We start from the raw sequence: 19,443 nt of genomic DNA, 5'->3' as shown, positions 1-19,443 counted from the left end.
ATTTATTGCCCATGGGTGCTCCAGCCCCGGAGCACCCATGGAGTCAGTGCCTGACCCATAGTACCTACTACACAGAGATTTTGTGCCAGACTTTACCAAGATTTACAGTAACACAGAGATATTTATAAAAACACTAATTAAAGTGGATCTTGAAAACTGACTTATCCTATTAGAAGATCCAGGTAAGTAATTACTGTCAGTTATAAGCAATGTGAACTGGCAGTCTACCAGCTTTCTTATCAGATTTTCTGTGCTGATGTCATGTACAGAAACATGGGGATCAGGTGAATAATTTTCTTACTGCTTATGCAAAACCTGCTTTTACTTTTCTTTTTCTTTTTTAATTGCTTCAGATATGGATGACGAAGGATTCTAATTTAAAGTTCAGATGATGAACTAGAATTTAACTTCCGCAAGTTCATCAAAAATAAGTAATCTCCACACCTTTGGAAAAATAAGCTAACTATATAACAGAGTCTGGATGTTCAGTCCTATCCTGAGCAACACTCAGGCACAATTTAAAACACTCTGATAAGAAACTTGTGGGCTGGTTTGAGATTACAAAATAGTACTGAAATACCGTTAGTGAGTATTAAACTTGGCCCCAAGTTTTTTGCTCTGCAAAAGCTGGAGGAAAAGCTGGAAGTCCAAAAGACATGATGGATGCTGTGATCTTGATTTTCTGTAGTGTGAATTTTATATTATCAATACCTGTTTCAATACCACCTTTTGGGGATGCCCTTTCCCTGTGGAAAGGAGCAGCAAGTGATTTATTAGCACTAGTGAGCAGAATACTTAAGTAAACAAGAGTTTTACTATTCAGCAAAGACTTGAATCCAATCACCACCTACTCCCAATCCTAATTTCTGATGCCTCATTATTTGACACGTGAGGGGTTGGGATGACCTTTCTAAATCAAGTCAACTAGGAATGTCAACAAAAACAGCCACAAAACTATAAAAAAGATAACGTGTTGAGTCACAAAAACAACTGCGAAAATGAGCCTTCTTACTGCCCAGATCTGCTCTTTGTCTATCTACTCACTTTGCTGCATGAAGTTTTCATTATTTCTTACTCCTCTTTGGCTCTGCGGGGCCAATTCAGCTGTGGGAGACAGATCTGGAGTCTCTGCAAGTTTGTGCATCTTCAGCAGAATTATTAACAGAGTTCTAGTTACAGAATCTCTATTATTGGAGATTATGCAAGAGCCAGAAAGATCCCAGGTCATGTTTGCAGAGTTGGCAGATAGATAAAAATCACCTTTTTAATTATCAGCTGAGTAAATTTGATACAGAGCGATTGAAACAAACAAAGAATTTCATTGTGCCATTTTACAGTCACCTTTCAGAGCAGGTAATCATCACTGTTTTGCTAAAACTGAACTGCTTGACCCACCTGCAGAGGAATCAATAGCGCTGCTTGATGCTGGGTACTTAATTTATAAAGTGTCTGTACGTACGTCAGCATTTTACCCAAGCAATCGTTGCTAGGATTATAGCTGAGGACACAACTAGATTTTGGGTGTCATAACAGTCATGTTTTGGTTCAGACCAATATTAATATAAGACTACAGAGTGTAAATTTAGCTTGAAATTAAGGATGATGTTATTTTACTAGACAAATATAATCAAGTGTACTGTAAGTCGATTTCCTTTCCATAGAGCAATTTACATAAAATTCAATAAAGACAAGTGCCAAGCACTACACTTAGGATGGAAAAATCAAATGCACAACTACAAAATGGGGAATAACTGGCTAGGTGGTAGTGCTGCTGAAAAGGATCTGGGGGTTCTCGTGTATCATAATTTGAATGAGTCAACATGTGATACAGCTGCAAAAAAGCCTAATATCATTCTGGGCTGTATTAACGGGAGTGTTGTATGGAAGACATGGGATGTAATTGGAGCGCTGTGTCCCATTCTGGGTGCCACACCACACTTTAAGAAAGACGTGGATAAATTGGAGAGAGTCCAGGAGAGGGCAATACAAGGTTTAGAAAACTTTCTTTTTTTGAGGAAAAGTTTTTAAAAACTGGACATGTTTAGTCTTGAGAAAAGAAGACTGAGGGGAGGGGGGACCTGATAAGTCTTAACATATGTTTATGGGCTGTTAGAAAGAGGATGGTGATCAATCTTTCTCCAATGTCCACTGAGGATGAGCAAGAAGTAATGAGCTTAATCTGTAGCAAAGATGATCTAGGTTCGATATTAAGAAAAACTTGCTAACTCTGATTGTTAAGCTCTGGAACAGGCTTCCAAGGACGGTTGTGGACTCCCCATCACTGGAGGTTTTTAAGAACGGGTTAGACAAACACCTGTTAGGGATAGTCTCCGTTTACTTGGTCCTGACTCAGCACAAGGGGCTGGACTAGTTGACCTCTGAAGGTCCCTTCCAGCCCTACATTTCTAGAATAACCACACTAGACTTAATTCAGATTCTCAGATGCAACTGTATTGACTACATCAAAATATTAAGAGCATGGTTGTGGTTGCTGTGCATTTTTTAGAATCTGCTAATAATCTTGTGTGCATTTCCAGTGTCATAGGTAAATGGGGTATCCTACAGATTCTATCATTAGACTAGGCAAGCTTTATTTTTCAAATGTGTTGGTTAATGTAATAATGAATCAACCACGGTTAAAAAAATCAGTAGAAACACAGAACTTACCTTTCTACCACTTTGGATGTTTGAGGCTGAGTCATGCATTCAAATGGGATCTTTGTTTCCCATATACTACCCTGCAGCAGACTGGCCTGTTGATGGAAAGTAGCAATGAAATGTTAGCTGAATAAAGTACCAGCACCAGAGTTACAAAGGTAATGAAACAATGACTTCGACTTCCATAAAGGTTGACAATTGATGATTAATCTACTCCTACGTAATACATACGTAAGTAAGGGAGCACAAGCCACTGCTTAACCTCCCAAGTACTTAAACGCTTTTCCTTTGAACAGTTTTAATTAGTTTTCCTTTAAACACAATTCTCCAGGGTGAAACTGGCCCAGAACAGTCAAATTCACACCACATCAATTATTCTTGTACCAGAGCGGATGATACAGTAGGGTAATCACTGCTTGTCTGCATAGTGTGTGTGTACCAATTCAATTACAGTAGAACCTCAGAGTTACGAACACCTCGGGAATGGGGGTTGTTCATAACTCTGAACAAAACACGGTGGTGGTTCTTTCAAAAGTTTACAGCTGAACACTGACTTTATCCAGCTTTGGAACTTTACTATGCAGAAGAAAAATGCTGCTTTCCCTTTATTTTTTTAGTAGTTTACTTTTAACACAGAACTGTGCTGTATTTGCGTTTTGCGGGAGGGTTATCTCTGCTGCTGCCTGATTCGTACTTCCAGTTCCAAATGAGGAGTGTGGTTGACCGCTCAATTTGTGACAATGGTGAATCGTAACTCTGAGGTTCCACTGGATCTCAATTTCAAAACTGACAGTTAAAAATTGGTACGACCCCTGCAGTATAAAGGTGCTTCTATTGGGAAAGTTTGCTACCTCTGTATAAGCACTTTTATATTGGTATAACTCCATCCACACTAGGGAATTGCCCAGACTTTTCACTGTACTGGTTTCTAAATGCATATAGTGAAATTGCTATCAACATTGTGCGTAGATTGCGAATAGAGGAAAATCTACTCGGCAAGTTGTTCTTGGCTTTGCTTAATTTTTGGCCAGGTCGTTTCAGCCCCACGTTCTGGCGGCAGTGGGTTACACCAGCAATGTATCATCAGCTCACGCACAGGCAGACTTCACAAGATGAGCTGTTCAGTAGCCTCGTATCGTGGCAACGAACTGATGCTCAGGTTTGGTGCAGCAGGGTGGTGTGGTAGGAAGACGGCATTTTAAAATTCTCAACCCCTAGGATCTAAACAATAGCAATTATGTAAATATCTGTATTAACTTTAACGATCACTCGAAAAAACAATACTGCTGCTCTAAGCCTCACTGCTTTCTTCCATTCTCTCTGTCACACACAAACAACCCACTACATTGTCGTCTTATTATTTTGCTCACTTTTTGCATGTTCGTGTCCTTGTTTACAAGGAAAATGACGTCTAAAGACCAATTATAAACTGTGTTTTACAATTTCGGAGAGCTTACTTTTATACAGATTAACAAAAGAAGGTTTAAAAGGTTTCAAAATATGCACTGGTGGGTCTGAACTTTCCGCTTTTCTCGGCTCAGCTGGATTTAACTGGTTTGGTTTTAAATGTTTCAGTGAATTAATGAGTTAGGCTGTTAATGCAAAACATTCATCCCACACAATGCCAAGTTCCTCAATTAGAAGATTAATTTGTGACCTTCTGCAAACCTTGCCCAGAAACGAAAAGTTAATGCACACCATAACTAAATGTGGGAGCTATTATCTTACTGCTGGAATCCAGAAGGTGGTAAGACAACCACCGCATTCCCACCACAGACCTCCCAACAGTCCCCGGTTTCACAGGACTGTCCTGCTTCAATCCCAAAACCTCTTGTCCCAGCTGAAGGGAACATTTCCCACAATCAAGGCCACCGGTGGGGTGCAGTTTCCCTAGGGCCGCCATTTGAAAGAGCCCTCCAAACTGAGTGGCATTGTGACTTGGTGCAAGGGTTGCACTGTCACTCAGGCTTGGCCCGGCTGCCCCTCTGTCTTCATCTACAGAGAGGCAGATGGGACAAACCGGTGTGGGGTCGCGTCCTGCTTTAGCCACTTGAAATGTTGAGAGCTGTGGAGTTAAGTGACAATATGTACTTTAAAAAAAAAGATAATACACACAGGTATCTTCTTTTTAGATTACTGTGATTTGGACACAGAAACTTGCTCTGAAATTTGACATAACTCAGTCTGAGCACAAATGTTCTATTAAAAAAAATAATAATTAATGGTTTTCCTGAGGCTTTATGGGCCTGTTAGCTACTTTCTCAAGGCCAGGCTTACTCTTTCTGTCTTAAGAACAGAAGTACTTGTGGCACCTTAGAGAACAACAAATTTATTAGAGCATAAGCTTTCAAAAGCTTATGCTCTAATAAATTTGTGAGTCTCTAAGGTGCCACAAGTCCTCCTGTTCTTTTTGCGGATACAGACTAACACGGCTGCTACTCTGAAATCTTTCTGTCTTGTTCAAAACCAAACACACGATTGGTTCTTTAATAATAATAAATAATAATAATAATATTAGTTTATTTTTAAACTAAATATGTGCAGGTCCCTGATTCCCATAGTATTATGAATATGTTTTTAAAGGAGGAAGGCTATTTTTAAAGCAGGAAGAAGTTTACATTTAAGAAGCATTTACTGTGTTCCTTCAACAAGCTATAGTATTTTATTCATCGATCCATATTTCACTTTGAAAAAATCCCCAGGTGCGTCTCCCCAATATGTACCCATCAGTAATCATCACTATAAAATCACATGAATAAAGGACTGCTGGGATCAGCCAGCAAACATTTCAACCCTGGTGTGTATCCAGACCTAATAGATAGGTTACCCAGGTGTTACTAAAATGAAATGTTTTATGGAAATACTACCACTTTAAGAAGCAAGTTTATCCAGGCATACCCACATCAGTTAAACACTGGCCTTTGGTCTCACAACATGCTCCAGAGGTGTGCAGATAACCTGGCATAATGGCTGTGTGTTACGGCTAACTATTTCAGTCCATCAAATAGAGACTGACCTCCTTTACTTAGGCACTCCATGGGGCGAGAGAGGGAGCGCAAGTGCACATGTGCCACAGAGCTGGCATCCTACATGCAGAGCAGCTGAGCAGGTTCCAGGATCTGTTCTCTACAGTTAGTCATTAACATTTGTTTTGCATTTGCAACCAGCCCATGACACATCATGTAGGAGGTCACTACTCAGATTAATTATCCTCCTCGCTGCCAGTGCACTCACCATTCAGCTGAGCGGGAGCAGGGCTGGTGAAGACTATTGAATTTCCAGACAGATAAGTGATGGAAGGATAAAGTTAAGGCCTGGTCTAAACACAACAAGTTGCTCCAGTTTAACTCATCAGTTTTTAAACTCTGTGTAAAGCAGGCCTACAACAGATATGGAGAAACGTCAGAGTTAACACCCAGTGAGGTGAGTGGAGGCATTTCACACCTCAGGGGTGAGTCCTGAGACTTCCTGTTGTCTGTAGCCACAGGTGTGTGTGGTGGTGGGGGGGGGGGGGGGGAAATCTCCTTTAGCTGAACCCGCATGGTTCTTAGGTGCAGATGAAGAGGCAGGATTTGGTGAGCCTGGGAAGTGAATATGTACCACTCTTGAATATTTTAGCACCTAGCTTCCTGCACAGCAAGGATGTTCAAACCCTGAGATGAGTGGAAATCACCTGCTCCTGCACACTGGGCTGTGAAGCTTGAGTAGCAGGTGACAGAATTCTTCCTTCCCTCCGAAGGCCCAGAGATAGAGCCAAGAATCTGGGCTTTCGGCAGTGCACGGGGGAAGGCGACTCTGAATGGGATCACACTTGGAAGGTTGTCTTCACAACCACAAGCACTAGACATCTTGCTATTTTAGAGCTGAAGGTTCTGCAGAAACTGGTAGGCAAGACCTCATGCACTGTCCAACTTAGCACAGGCCATGGACATTCTGTGTCAAGCCTTGTTTGGAATTCTGGATTATCTTTATCTAGGGCCTGTACCTGTTTGCCACCTACTATTAAGAGGGAAGTAAAGGAGTGTGGGGGGAGAACTAGGTCAAGGCTGACATTGCTCTGCAACCCAGAGTCTATGCCCTGAGAACAGAGTCCTGTAACATAAAGAGGTCAGAGAACATTTAATTCAAGATCTGTTTAACCCTCTGAGGGACAGCTAATTACATGAATGTCTGATCAGCAACATTTCCTCTGACAAAGCATGCCTACTTCATTGTGCTAACATCACATCCACCCAAGACAAACCAGCAGGGCAATAACAGCTTGTTTGTATCTTCTTATCTTGCATTATAAACACACCCTAGGTTCTCCGCAGTTTCAAGCAACATCACACAAGTCAACATTTGTGCTAAGGAATAAACAAACAATTTTTCTTTATGCCCAGTGTTCAGGGTGCTTTGTAATTTAAGCCTGGCTTTGAAAATGCATGTCCACTTTACAGGCAGTGGAAAATGGTTGACTGAATCATCATATTCATTCTCTATTAGCTGGCAGAATAGAGTAGAATAGAGCTATTCTCATTTGGACAGGTTGAACAAAGCCATTCATTTACATTTTGGTCCATCTAAGCGCAACTGTATTTGGTCACGTAAAACAAGTGTTTAAGAGGAATCCTCTGTTACTGTGCAATCATTTTTGTTTACCCATTTCAAGCCGCTTTTATTATTACACCATCATCAGCTTATGAACAGCAGTGTGTGACTGTGATCAGGTCCCTCCAAAAATGTCAACAACTTGTTAGTGTCTTTGTTAGTTGTGAAGAAACTTATACTCTGCATTAACACTGCGAATTATCTTCTGTTTTTCAGAGGAGCATGCAACCAAGAGAGACTACGGGCTAGAAAGAGGTAGCTGTAACAGAATGCAATTATAGTATAAAAATAGGTCACTGGGATAATATAACCTTTAGACTACTGGCAACATGCCACTGTTTGAGCCTGTCTGCCTGCCATATTTCCATAGAATGTCAGTATTAACAAAACAAAACAAGCATCCTCCTCAAGTTTGCATGCTTCTGTTTGAACATTAATTCATTCACTCCTTTTATTTTTTTCCCCTCATTTGTATGAGCTAAGTACAGAATAAGTTAAATGCTACACACACTTCACATACCATTGGACCTCTTCAGAGAAGGTCTATTGCACATGGGCTTCATTATAGGTTAGCTCATAATTGTTCTTATCTTTGTAAGGCATGAGAAAGTCTGACAAGGCAGCAACAGTCTATTAAAAGTGGCACCAGCACTCCAACAAGTGTCTGTTGGCACACTCATCAGTGCCCCAGAAGTTGATGAACACACCTAGACCTGTTTGTCAAAACAAGGTTGACTCCTAAGGTGATGGAAATGGGGACTGTTCTCAATAATCCCTGTACTGGAATTGTTAAGTATCCAGAATTCAAGAATACAAAATTTGACTGTAATACCATTGGTTCCCCAACCTTTTCATTCTACAAACCACTCCACATGAGAAATATTGTCCCATGGACTCGCCTCCATGCTCAACTCCAATCCCCACACTGTTCGATTCCCAGAACAGTTCATTCTGGGGAGCACCAGGAAGGCTCCTAGAGATGACTAGTCGGCTAAGGACTACAGTCTGAGAACCACTGCCACCAGTGTGAGACACCAGATGATGTTTCTCATACAGGCTCAAGAAATACATCAGTTCATCTACTTCCAGGCCGTCACCTGTGGCAGCACTATCACTATGAATACCATTAAGTGGGCCGGTGCTATACAAAATAGTATTTGAATGCCGCAAGATGCTAAAGCTTATAAATCCACCGAAGCTCTGATTTCTGTCACTTGAACTTACTGCACATGGCTTACTTTTGTTTGTATACCATAGAGTTGTATTTTAATCTAGGATAATACAGTATAACACTGTGCTCACAGCTTGCTTAAAGTACAGCCATTTCTAGCCCAGGTTGCTTAGAGCTCATAATCAGGTATCAGAGCTTAATGGCTCACAAATAATTTGGTATGTAATACAATTTCAGCTTAGCAGAGTCAGCTCTCTCTATAATATCCTAGCAGTTTAATATTACTGTACAGTCCTATCTGTGAAAAAAGACACATTAAACCCAATGGTCCCTAACTCATTTTCACTCACGGAGCGTTGTACACCATACTCAACAGTAGAATCACCACTCACCAAGCCAAGAGGGGGGCATCTAAACACTGATTCCTTGGCGGCTGGCAAAGAGCTCAGAAAGGATTTTTTCAGCTCTCAAAGAAGCATGTTGAGATCAGATTGATCTTAGTCATTTTTTTGGATTTCTGGTACCATCACTTGGATCTTTTAAGAGGCAGAGAAATGTTGGGCAGCAGCTGCTGCGGAAGGCCGGTTGGCCAATCACAGATGTAAGCACTATATGGCTACTGAGCACATGAAGGGCATCAATTTTGCTTTTTGACTGTGCTATGCCTCTGTACAATAAGGACTCAACATGGTCAAAGTCTCCAGGCACTACTGTAATATTAATGTCGAACAATACTGGGATCAGCTTTTACACCAGCAATGACTGCATTCAAGAAACATGACAATGAAACCACGTTAGGACTGGCAGAGCCCTCCCACTGAGGCCCCAACTCTGCTTCAGACATATGTTGATCACAAGCTGCCAAGTGGCTGCATAAGGCATGGAGGAGAGGTAATTCCAAGAAAGTCATTGTGTGGAACAAAGAATTATAAGGTCCAAATTTTTAAAGGGGAAGTACCAGGTTGTTACATTTAGTACTTATGCATGCTACACAGAAACTGATGAGTTTACTTTCTGCAGTGCAGACTGTTCCCTAATACAGCTCTGTATCCCCTTCCCAAAAGTGTTTCTGGATTACTTTATTTATTTTGCACTTTTGCAATATGCCAGCACTAGCTTAGTATCCACTAGTATGTCCTAATTTACTGTTACTGCAGCTGAAAAGCCAACTGCAAACACTGAAGCTATGAATTTTTCTCCCCCAGAGCCTTGCTTAAAGAACACTCTTCTGTAGCTTCAATATGGTTGATCTCTTTTGCAACTTTTTTTTTTTAAATATGCTAGTTTATGGCAATGTGTTTTCTGCTCACTGAACTGGGTCATTCTTTCAGTTGAACAAACTGTTCCATGTTGAGGAAGGAGTTGGCTGTATTTTAACAAAGGATTTTTCCCTTCTGACAGTGTGTTGCAAAAGACCCAAAGTCAGTTCAGAGCCAAGTTACAAAAGGTCAGACGAGGATAGTCAAGCAATGGGTGTCGTTCCTGTGTGTCATAAACCGGTAAAGGAAATGGGGGGGGAGAAAAATGCATGAAATTTTGACCTGAAATAATATGTCTAACTAGTTATCAACGCAGAATGGGCTTTTAACCAGAAATACACCTGTGCGCCTGAAAGTGCACTGTTTCTATTTTAGAAGACCAGGTTTGTTAGAGTTTGAGGCAAATTAACGCCCATGTCTTCATAGTCACCCATCACCGTGTGTGTGAATAAGACCGAGACAGACGGACTTTTAAGTTCTACTGGTAAAAAGAAAAGGCAGCCCTATGCTTTTTCCTGAAGCTATTTTAAAGTGCTACTGCTTTCAGTCAGCCAAATGAGCCTTCACAAGGCAAAAAATTCTCACTAGTTGCTATTCAAACAGCACAAAGCCTGAGGCAATGGCTTTTGTCACGGGAAGCCTGTGGAAGTTGTTGTGCTGAAACTACCACAACACCCACAACTTGTGGGGAGGTTTGTGGAGCGGCACATTGTCCTGCAATGTATGCAGAGGCTCACCTGCCTGGCTGCTCTACCTGCCCAGCTACCTCCAAATACACAGCTCAAACACAGAGGTTAACTGGAGCCTTGCATGGGCCATGAGGGTAAATTTCACCAATGATACAATGGCTTTTTTTTCAGTTGTGAATTATGAGCGGCCAAGTGGTGGAAAAGCAGCGCTCTGTGGGACGCTGGCAATGTGGGAGCTCAAAGGAAGGAACAAAGCTAATTTCCTACCTGCTTTATAATAATACAGATCTCTAGTGCCTAAACCTCAAGCACCTCTTGTACATTTTCTTCTGATTTCTAAGCCGTTGTTAAGGAAAGCTGGAAACTGATTTGCCCTCTCCTCCACTGGGCTCCTACATGGCAAGTGTCACAAATGAGATCACGGCTGGAGCAAATCGGGTGCAGTTTTCTGTCCATGTTCGTTATTATTTATTATTTGTAGGAACCCTATTCATTGACCCATTGTGCTAGGTGCTCTGTAAACAGAATAAGACCACCATCCCTGGATTTCCATTTGTTATCAATGGGATCTGCATTGGCTGCATGCCAGCAGTTAAGGTCTTAATGCTTAAGCAATTACAGGCCTGACAACAGCCCTGAGTGGTAAGGATTAGAGAGGAATCACTCACCACTGAAATGCTGCCACCTTTGGGGTAGAAAGTGGCAGGTGTTTAATAACGTTCAATAATGCTACACAACAGCGGAGGACAGGAAGTGAAGAATACTGCATCCAGCTGAAACTGTGGAGGGAAATTAGGGACATAGTGCAATTCTATAACTGTAATTTGGTCCCAATACCATGAATTAACATGCCTACTCTTAAAGCAGTTCCAGGGGAGTTTTGTTGAGTGTCTTAAATGGTCAAGATCCTGGACTTGAGACTCAGATGAATGAAAACTTCAGTAGGGTAGGGCCAGGTTTTCAAGTGCTCAGTTGGAACTAGATTTTCAAATAAGCTTCACTTCCATTTAAGCACCTGACTAAGGGCTGGATTTCTAAAAGTGCTTGGCATCCAGCTGTTCCCATTGCAAGGTCACAATATCTAAAGATCTCGGCACGCAAAAGGCTAAGCAATTTTCAAATCTGGCCATTTATTCAGGTGTCTAAATAGGAGCTCAGCACTTTGGGGAAATCTGGCCCCAATTGGGCCTGCTGAATTTTTTGGAAAATCTTGCCTACATTGTCTAACATTAGGTTGTTGCATTGGTTCATCACTGACTCTCTGAAGAGTGCCACTCTCTGAATCACCCACACCACTTCCTGCAACACCCATGTGGACCTTTGAGATCTCCCGTTCATGACTGAGTTGGCCAGATCCTACTTTCTGTGCTTGTCGTCCCAACAGATCTCACAAGAACATATGATGGCCTCGCAGAAGACCAATCACTAATTATTCTGACTTTATATCCTGATCAGTTGACAGTGGATTTTTTAATTGGGACAGCATTCAAGAGAAACAAGACTGTGAATGTTTTCTACCTCTTTAACAGTGAGCCTATATTTCTTTGAAAGTTGATATTAAGGAGCAGATGGATCTAGATTTTCATTTGAAATTCCAACAGGTGAAACCTTGGATCCAGCAGCACTGGAGCCAAGAGGACTCAATTTCTGCTTCACTTTTCTTTTGAAAACTGTTTCTCATTTAAAATATATTTGTTGATCCACTGTAATTTGGACAGTACACTGTGGATAGAACAGAGCTTGAGAATTATTGACACTGTGAACCTTGCTTGACAGAGTTCCACTCTTTCTCTGGCAGTTTAGAATGGCACTTTGAATGTATTATCCTTACACAGGAGATTCAATTATTTTTTATTAAGATCGATCTCTCTCTCTCCTAGAGATCAGCTGTGAGATAAAAGCAATCCAGTTATTTGCTGCTTGAAATGAAAAAAATTTCCTTAATATCAAGACATTTCAGTTAGTTGAAAGTAGTAGGCATCCTTCAGTCTCGAGAGACCATGGGGATGTGCCCCTGAGAGGTAAAGAATTTACTCAGTTGGTTTTATGGCAGCTGCAAACGTGGCTGAAGAGATCCACTCGAGAGAGTCAATCTCTGCCGTATCTGTCACATTTAAAGGCCACGTTTTGACCCTTTGGGCTCTGTTTTCTGTGAGCTCTTTTCTCCTCTGCTAAGCTAGACGGCTTCCTCTTGTAACTCCGGACACCTTTGTTAAGCTCGTTTCCAAAGGCTGCAGTTCTGAGTGAGATCTTCCCAGTTGTCCACATCCATTTCTTTGAGGTCTCGCTTGCACAAATCCTTGAAACGCAATTTTGGGCGTCCTTTGGGTCTTTTTCCAGATGCCAGTTCACCATAGAGAAAGTCCTTTGGAATGCGCCCATCATGCATTTGGCACACATGCCCAAGCCAACGAAGGCATCTCTGTTTGAGGAGTGTTTGCATGCTGGGTATACTGACCCGCTTGAACACCTCAGTGTTGGTGACTCTGCCCCGCCAGGAGATTTGACGAAGGCAACACATAGGAAAGCTGCTGAGCCTCTTTTCTTGATGAGACAATAAGGTCCATGTCTCGCTCCCATACAGAAGTGTGCTGATAACACATGTACAATACACACGGATCTTTGTGTGTTCTGTCAGTTTTGTTGTTCTGCTATACCCTCTTGTTCAGTCTAGATCTTGTTGTGGCGGCTTTTCTGATGCGGATGTTGAGTCAGGTCAGGCTGTGCCTGCTACCGTAACGAGAGTAGATGGTACTAACCTCTGGCTCATCAAACCCACTGCCTTGTGGGTAGACCGGGACGGTGTAAGGCTAAGGGAGCAACTCCTGACAGAAAAGCCCCGCTGCCTTGTAGTTTAAAGGAACTAAGCAAATGGCACAGTCTTTCTCGTCACCCCAGGTGATTTGATAGGTCTCTTCCATGTGTAACTGCTGGGATTTCACCTCATCTAAAAACGACTTAGCAGGAAATCAGAGAGACTAAGCAAAACAACTTCTGAAAGCCAAGGAAAGCAGGACTCCTGCCCTAGTATTCTCTAACGCCTAGCTACTGTGGGTTGATATGGCCAGGAACTGTGTGTGTGGGGGGCGGGGGGAGGGTTAGCCTTTGTGGCGTCACAATCCTTCAATATTAAATATTTAGCCAGTTTCAAGTAATTTCCAAACAAAACTCTACCAAGGGTGCTTTCAGCTACTATGTACAGTCCTCGCCAGGGGGTTCTCTATGGCCTGTCTGAAGAAAACCGTACAGTGGAGGGGGTCTTCCTTACGGACTGTTATGAACACCAGTAAGTAAAGGCAAACTAGCTAAAGTAGATGTTTTACTGGCTGGTTTGCAACCTTCACAATGTGGGAGTATGGGAGACCACTCCCTATGGCTTGTTCAATATTTGAGCTCTCTGCTGAGACTCAGATGGTGGTGTTCCTTCCTGTAAGGACAGGAGCTCATGAAGCCATTTCAATAGCTGTTTGATGGAAATATCTTTTGGTAGCTACATGGGGTGGACAAGGGAGACTTTAAAGAGCTGTGACAGCCCATTTAAAAGGGTTTTGTTTTTCCGAATAGAGGTCTCCCTGTAAACCGTACTTCAAACTATTGATGTAGTAATTAAACCTGTGGATCAGGATAATGCCTTAATATGGAGAATTTCATTTTAAGAATTCCAGGCACGCTGGAAGAATTGCTTCCCAGTCACTGATTAGTGTGCACACCCGTGAACTGCCAACAATCTACTAACCTCCACTTTATATTCAAAGCTTTATACAATAGAGTATGTTATTTTAATACCTTTCAGACACCAGTTTGGGGATCTTAGAGTGCAATGTGAAAGAATTAAAATACAAATAACACCATATTATCCAATTTTGCTATATCCCTGACTATGTTTAACGTATTAGATGGTGTTAATATTACAATTTCCCCTTCCACTAGTGACACACATTCAAAGCTCCAAGTCAAATCTTAATATGACCTGGCAAAACCAAAAATGTAGGAAAAAGTAATAAAGGAAATTACTATCATTATGCAAGTCAAAATTCATAGAATTTCTATGAAGTTACACATTACAGACTGGATTCATCATGTTAAAATAACTCCTGAAGAGGAATTAAGTATTGCCCAATTACTGTCAGCTTTTATAGACTCTAGTTTCAGGGGGTTTTCTATATGTTTCAAAACTAATGTACAGATTGTCATCAAATTATGGAAATACCAGGATTTTTTTTTTACATTTACCTGAATGCAAAGGTAAATCTATAAAACTACCTTAAAGAAAAAAAGAGTAAACACTTTATATCGATATATCTAAAAGTATATCCTAAACTAGTTTACTTCTCTCCTTTACCTCTTTACCCCTGTATGAAAAAATGACATTTACTCACCTGTAACCAGAGGGGTTTTTTTGTTGTTTTTTTCTGTGTATTCCCACATGCTGGCCCAAGGTGCCTGCTGAGCTGCACTGACCCAAGGGTGGGAATGTGCAGAGGCCACTTGAACGAGAACAAAAGTTTTCCATCAACTCTCTGCTAGGCAGGTGAAATCTGCGTCAGTTACAGGTTCTACTTCCTTTGAATCTTTTGTGGAATGGGTATGCAGTAACTTACATTTTGGCTACAATGTACTTTACAAAGTCTATCCAGTAATTTCATCTTTCAGAAAGCCAGATGAATCATTCTAAGACAGAATCAAGAAATTATCTGGGTCCACAATATGCCTGGAATCCTTGTCCCTCTAGAGCAGTGGTTCCCAAACTTGGTTCACGGCTTGTTCAGGGTAAGCCCCTGACGGGCCACGAGATGCTTTTGTTTACCTGGAGCGTCCGCAGGTATAGCCACTCGCAGCTCCCAGTGACCGCGGTTCGCCGTTCCTGGCCAATGGGAGCTGCGGGAAGCGGTGGCCAAGTTTGGGAACCACTTCTCCAGAGAGAAAACTAATTAGTCTGCTAATAGTTGTGGTTATCTACCCAAATCAGATGTCCTGAAAGGCATGTGGGAGGATAGAAGCAGAGAATGGGTTTATCCCAATTTTGTTTTTTTACAATGCATAAAGAAGGCCTGAATGCTGGGTTTTACTGAAAGTCTGTTTCCCTGATGGTCTGTAGTGGTGGTGTTGGTCCCAGGATATAAGAGACACAAGGAAGCTGAGGTAATATCTTTTATTGGACCAACTTCAGTTGGGGGAAGAGACCGGCTTTTGAGCAGATTGTTTTGTAAGTTAGACTAGACTGACTGGAGAACTAGTAGGCCTATGACAATGTCACCAGTAGGAAAGACGTAAACCGCAAGTGCAGGGGCAGCCAACCTGTGGCTCCGGAGCACACTGCTCAACCCCCTGCTCTGCCCCAGGCCCTGTCCCCATTCCACCCCTTCCCCCAAGGCCCCTGCCCCTTCCCCCAAGCCTGCCATGCCCTCACTCCTCCCCCTTCCCCACAGAGCCTCCTGTGCATGCGAAACAGCTGACTGCGGCAGGTGGAAGGCACTGTTGGGCTGGAGGGCGGGCGCTGATGGGGGGCTGCTGATGTATTACTGTGGCTCTTTGGCAATATACATTGGTAAATTCAGGCTCAGGTTGGCCACCCCTGCTCAAGTGAGAGAGGAATGGATTTTTATCGACTGTTTAAACTTTTGATTCGTTTTGGTCTTGTTATAACCTATTTAACTAAAATCCATGGGAGAAAAACTCTATTAGGAGTCCCACATTCCATACCCTTCAATTAAGAGTTGAAAAGGAATTATTCCTCATTTATAACACTGTAAGCAAGAGGCCAACCTGGTCATGTTTCTTCTCATCTGATGTAACTAAGGTATTAGCTCGTCTCTCTTCATTTTAGATTATCCCTTCAGCTCATGGCAGGCCATAAGACTATCCCATATTTCTCCAGAATGTAGTGAGGCTACCGTTCATTTAGCCAGTCTAAATCACTCCATGTTATCAATCGTGCGTATGGTGCAGTACAGATGATTTGTTGTGTTTAGCTTAATTGACAGCTAACAGCACGATAAACTAAACTCCAGCAGGATTCTGCACAGGAGAGCATGCTGGAAAAGTGCGTATGTAGTGTCAGCATGCAGCCCACAAAATAAAGGAATTCAAAAAACTGGTAATGGACTTATGGAGCCTTTCTTCTCCAGGTCACCAGTTCAAATCCAGCCCAGGTTAGCCAAAATCAAAGGAGGAACCTATGGGAAGGGAGTTGGTGATCTAAGTCTGATGCCTAGTATACGTTTGTCCACTACTGCATGAAACCCGTCACCGTTACAGTTGTCAGTCATAGGCTATGTCTACACTGTCCACCTTACAATGGCACAGCTGTGCCGTTGTAAGGTGTGATGTGTAGCTGCTCTTTATTGTCGGGAGAGAGCTCTCCCAGCAACAAAATAAAACCACCTCCAACGAGGGGTGGTAGCTTCATCGCCAAGAGCGTGGCTCCCACCGCCAAAGCACTGTCCACACAGGAGTTTTTTGTCATTAAAACTTTTGTCGTTCAGGGGGTGTTTTTTCACACCCCCTGAGTGACAAAAGTGATCGTGTAGACATAGCCTTATGTCATAAATAGAAAGGGAAGGGTAAACCCCTTTAAAATCCCTCCTGGCCAGAGGAAATCTCCTCTCACCTGTAAAGGGTTAAGAAGCTAAAGGTAACCTCGCTGGCACCTGACCAAAATGACCAATGAGGAGACAAGATACTTTCAAAAGCTGGTAGGAGGGAGAGAAACAAAGGGTTTGTGTGTCTGTCTACATTTTGTCTTTGCCGGGGATAGACCAGGAATGAAGCCTTAGAACTTTTAGTAAGTAATCTAGCTAGGTATGTGTTAGATTATGATTTCTTTAAATGGCTGAGAAAAGAATTGTGCTGAATAGAATAACTATTTCTGTCTGTGTATCTTTTTTGTAACTTAAGGTTTTGCCTAGAGGGGTTCTCTATGTTTTGAATCTAATTACCCTGTAAGGTATTTACCATCCTGATTTTACAGGGGGGATTTCTTATTTCTAATTCTATTTTTATTAAAAGTCTTCTTGTAAGAAAACTGAATGCTTTTTCATTGTTCTCAGATCCAGGGGTTTGGGTCTGTGGTCACCTATGCAAATTGGTGAGGCTTTTTATCCAACATTTCCCAGGAAAGGGAGGGTGCAAGTGTTGGGAGGATTGTTCATTGTTCTTAAGATCCAAGGGTCTGGGTCTGTAGTCACCTAGGCAAATTGGTGAGGCTTTTTACCAAACCTTGTCCAGGAAGTAGGGTGCAAGGTTTTTGGGAAGTATTTTGGGGGGAAAGACGTGTCCAAACAGCTCTTCCCCAGTAACCAGTATTTGTTTGGTGGTGGTAGCGGCCAATCCAAGGACAAAAGGGTGGAATATTTTGTACCTTGGGGAAGTTTTGACCTAAGCTGGTAAAGATAAGCTTAGGAGGTTTTTCATGCAGGTCCCCACATCTGTACCCTAGAGTTCAGAGTGGGGGAGGAACCTTGACACCTTAGAAAGAGGCCAAGGTGCTGTAGTATTAACTAGCATGACAGCACAGGGAAAGCTTACTGCTGCTGCCCATCCTGTGAATAAGGAACTCATGGCAGTCTCCATGGCTAAGAATCCACCACTTTAACCTGCGGTAAATGAATGAGAGAGGGAGAGATGGTAACAATGTAAATAAATCAGGGTGTTACTAAGGTTTGCAAGGACAGGTTACATTCCCAATTATGCTGTCGCAACCTAACCATGCTACTATTTTATTCTAAATCTGCTTTAAGTCTGAAATCCTGAAGTATAAAATTATTTAGCTACTGGCAGATTTGCTGAGCTGCCAAAATCCACTCAGCGTCTGGGGCCAAGGGAGGAAAAACCAATCCAAGCAGTTGCTTTCTTCTAGTTTGGAGAGACAAGAAGAGAGCGTGGAAGCATCTTAATGAAACAGCACCAAAGCGACAGCCTGTCAAGTGGGATAAAGCACAGGAGGGTAAGAATTCCCCTCTATACAGAAGCCTGCAATGGGGTTGCTGTAATCACCTGTAGGGAAAAGATTAAGTGGATGCCTGTCTACAATATCAGGGGGGAGAAACAGCAAGTCTGCAGGGCTCATCTCTGATCAACTCAAACACTCAAGATAGCTTCAATTCATAGTAAAGCTCTTCAGTGTAATACTCTTAAGATCAACCAGGCAAATCCTAAATCAAGCAGATCAGTCAAGTGGCCAATGTGAGACAGGATAGCCAAGATCATCATAGAAGAGAGAGGCTTTCAGCAAGACTTCACTTAATGCATAATCTTGTAAACACCACCTTGCATTGATAATTGGAAAGTAGCTCGGGATATTCTGCCTCCCAAATCCCTATACCCAGGGTAATATGCAGAGCCCTGAGGCAATCTGCTTCTACACTGAAAGGATTTGGGAGTCACTAGCCGCAAGCCTCTAAATTTAGAGCCTGCTGCTCTATTCTGTAACTGTCATCCCCTTCCCCACCCCCATGCTAAAGCTGGACAAATCTATCTCAGCAGCATTCTGAAACTGCCAAGTATGATTGGTGAAGTGGTGCCAACCAAACTGAAGATACCCTGATCTTCATCTCTTTGATTATAGAAGTTTCTGCTCTAAGCAATGGTATCACAAAATCCCTGGGCAGACTAGCTGGAAAGAGATTTCATTTCCCAGCACTGAAAAAGTTTAGTTGTCCCAAGTCTGTGCCTTACTTTCAATTGCTTTTATCATTTTAAGATACAGTAAACATCAGTTCACTTACAGCCAACGCAGACTGTGCAAAGACATGCAAAACCAGCAAAGTAAGGAGGCGTCTATGTTAGCGAAATTGTTGGCAGCTTCCCTTTTGTTTTCAAGGCAATTTCCACTAACCACTCCCACCCCACTTTCAGTCAACTTCTAGGCCCAATCTACACTACCGAGTTAGGTCAATCTAAGAAAAATAATTTTTCTAGAAACTCTCCTTGCGTGGCATCCCCCATGTGATTTTGGATGCTCTCATTCAGAGGTGAAGTGGCCTTAGTTTACCATAGCTCAGTCTTTCTTAAAGGCCTCTTCACTTCTGAATGAGAGCAAAAGCACCATAGGAAAGCAGCAGAATAAACCCCAGAA

At 42.2% G+C, this 19,443-nt stretch overlaps 1 protein-coding gene across 1 annotated transcript in view; it reads right to left on the bottom strand.

The window, feature by feature from the left end:
• The window catches only part of ZHX3 (zinc fingers and homeoboxes 3), a 65,752-nt gene that overhangs the window by 11,276 nt on the left and 35,033 nt on the right, over window positions 1-19,443 (bottom strand). Inside the window, exon 3 of the mRNA XM_074970205.1 lies at window positions 2,668-2,753. The gene's annotated coding sequence lies outside the window, so the exon portion shown is untranslated. The remainder of the gene's footprint in view (window positions 1-2,667; window positions 2,754-19,443) is intronic.

The sequence above is a fragment of the Natator depressus genome, chromosome 13 (assembly GCF_965152275.1).
Source record: "Natator depressus isolate rNatDep1 chromosome 13, rNatDep2.hap1, whole genome shotgun sequence".
Taxonomy (NCBI): domain Eukaryota; kingdom Metazoa; phylum Chordata; order Testudines; family Cheloniidae; genus Natator; species Natator depressus.
This window is presented reverse-complemented; position numbering and strand designations above follow the sequence as displayed.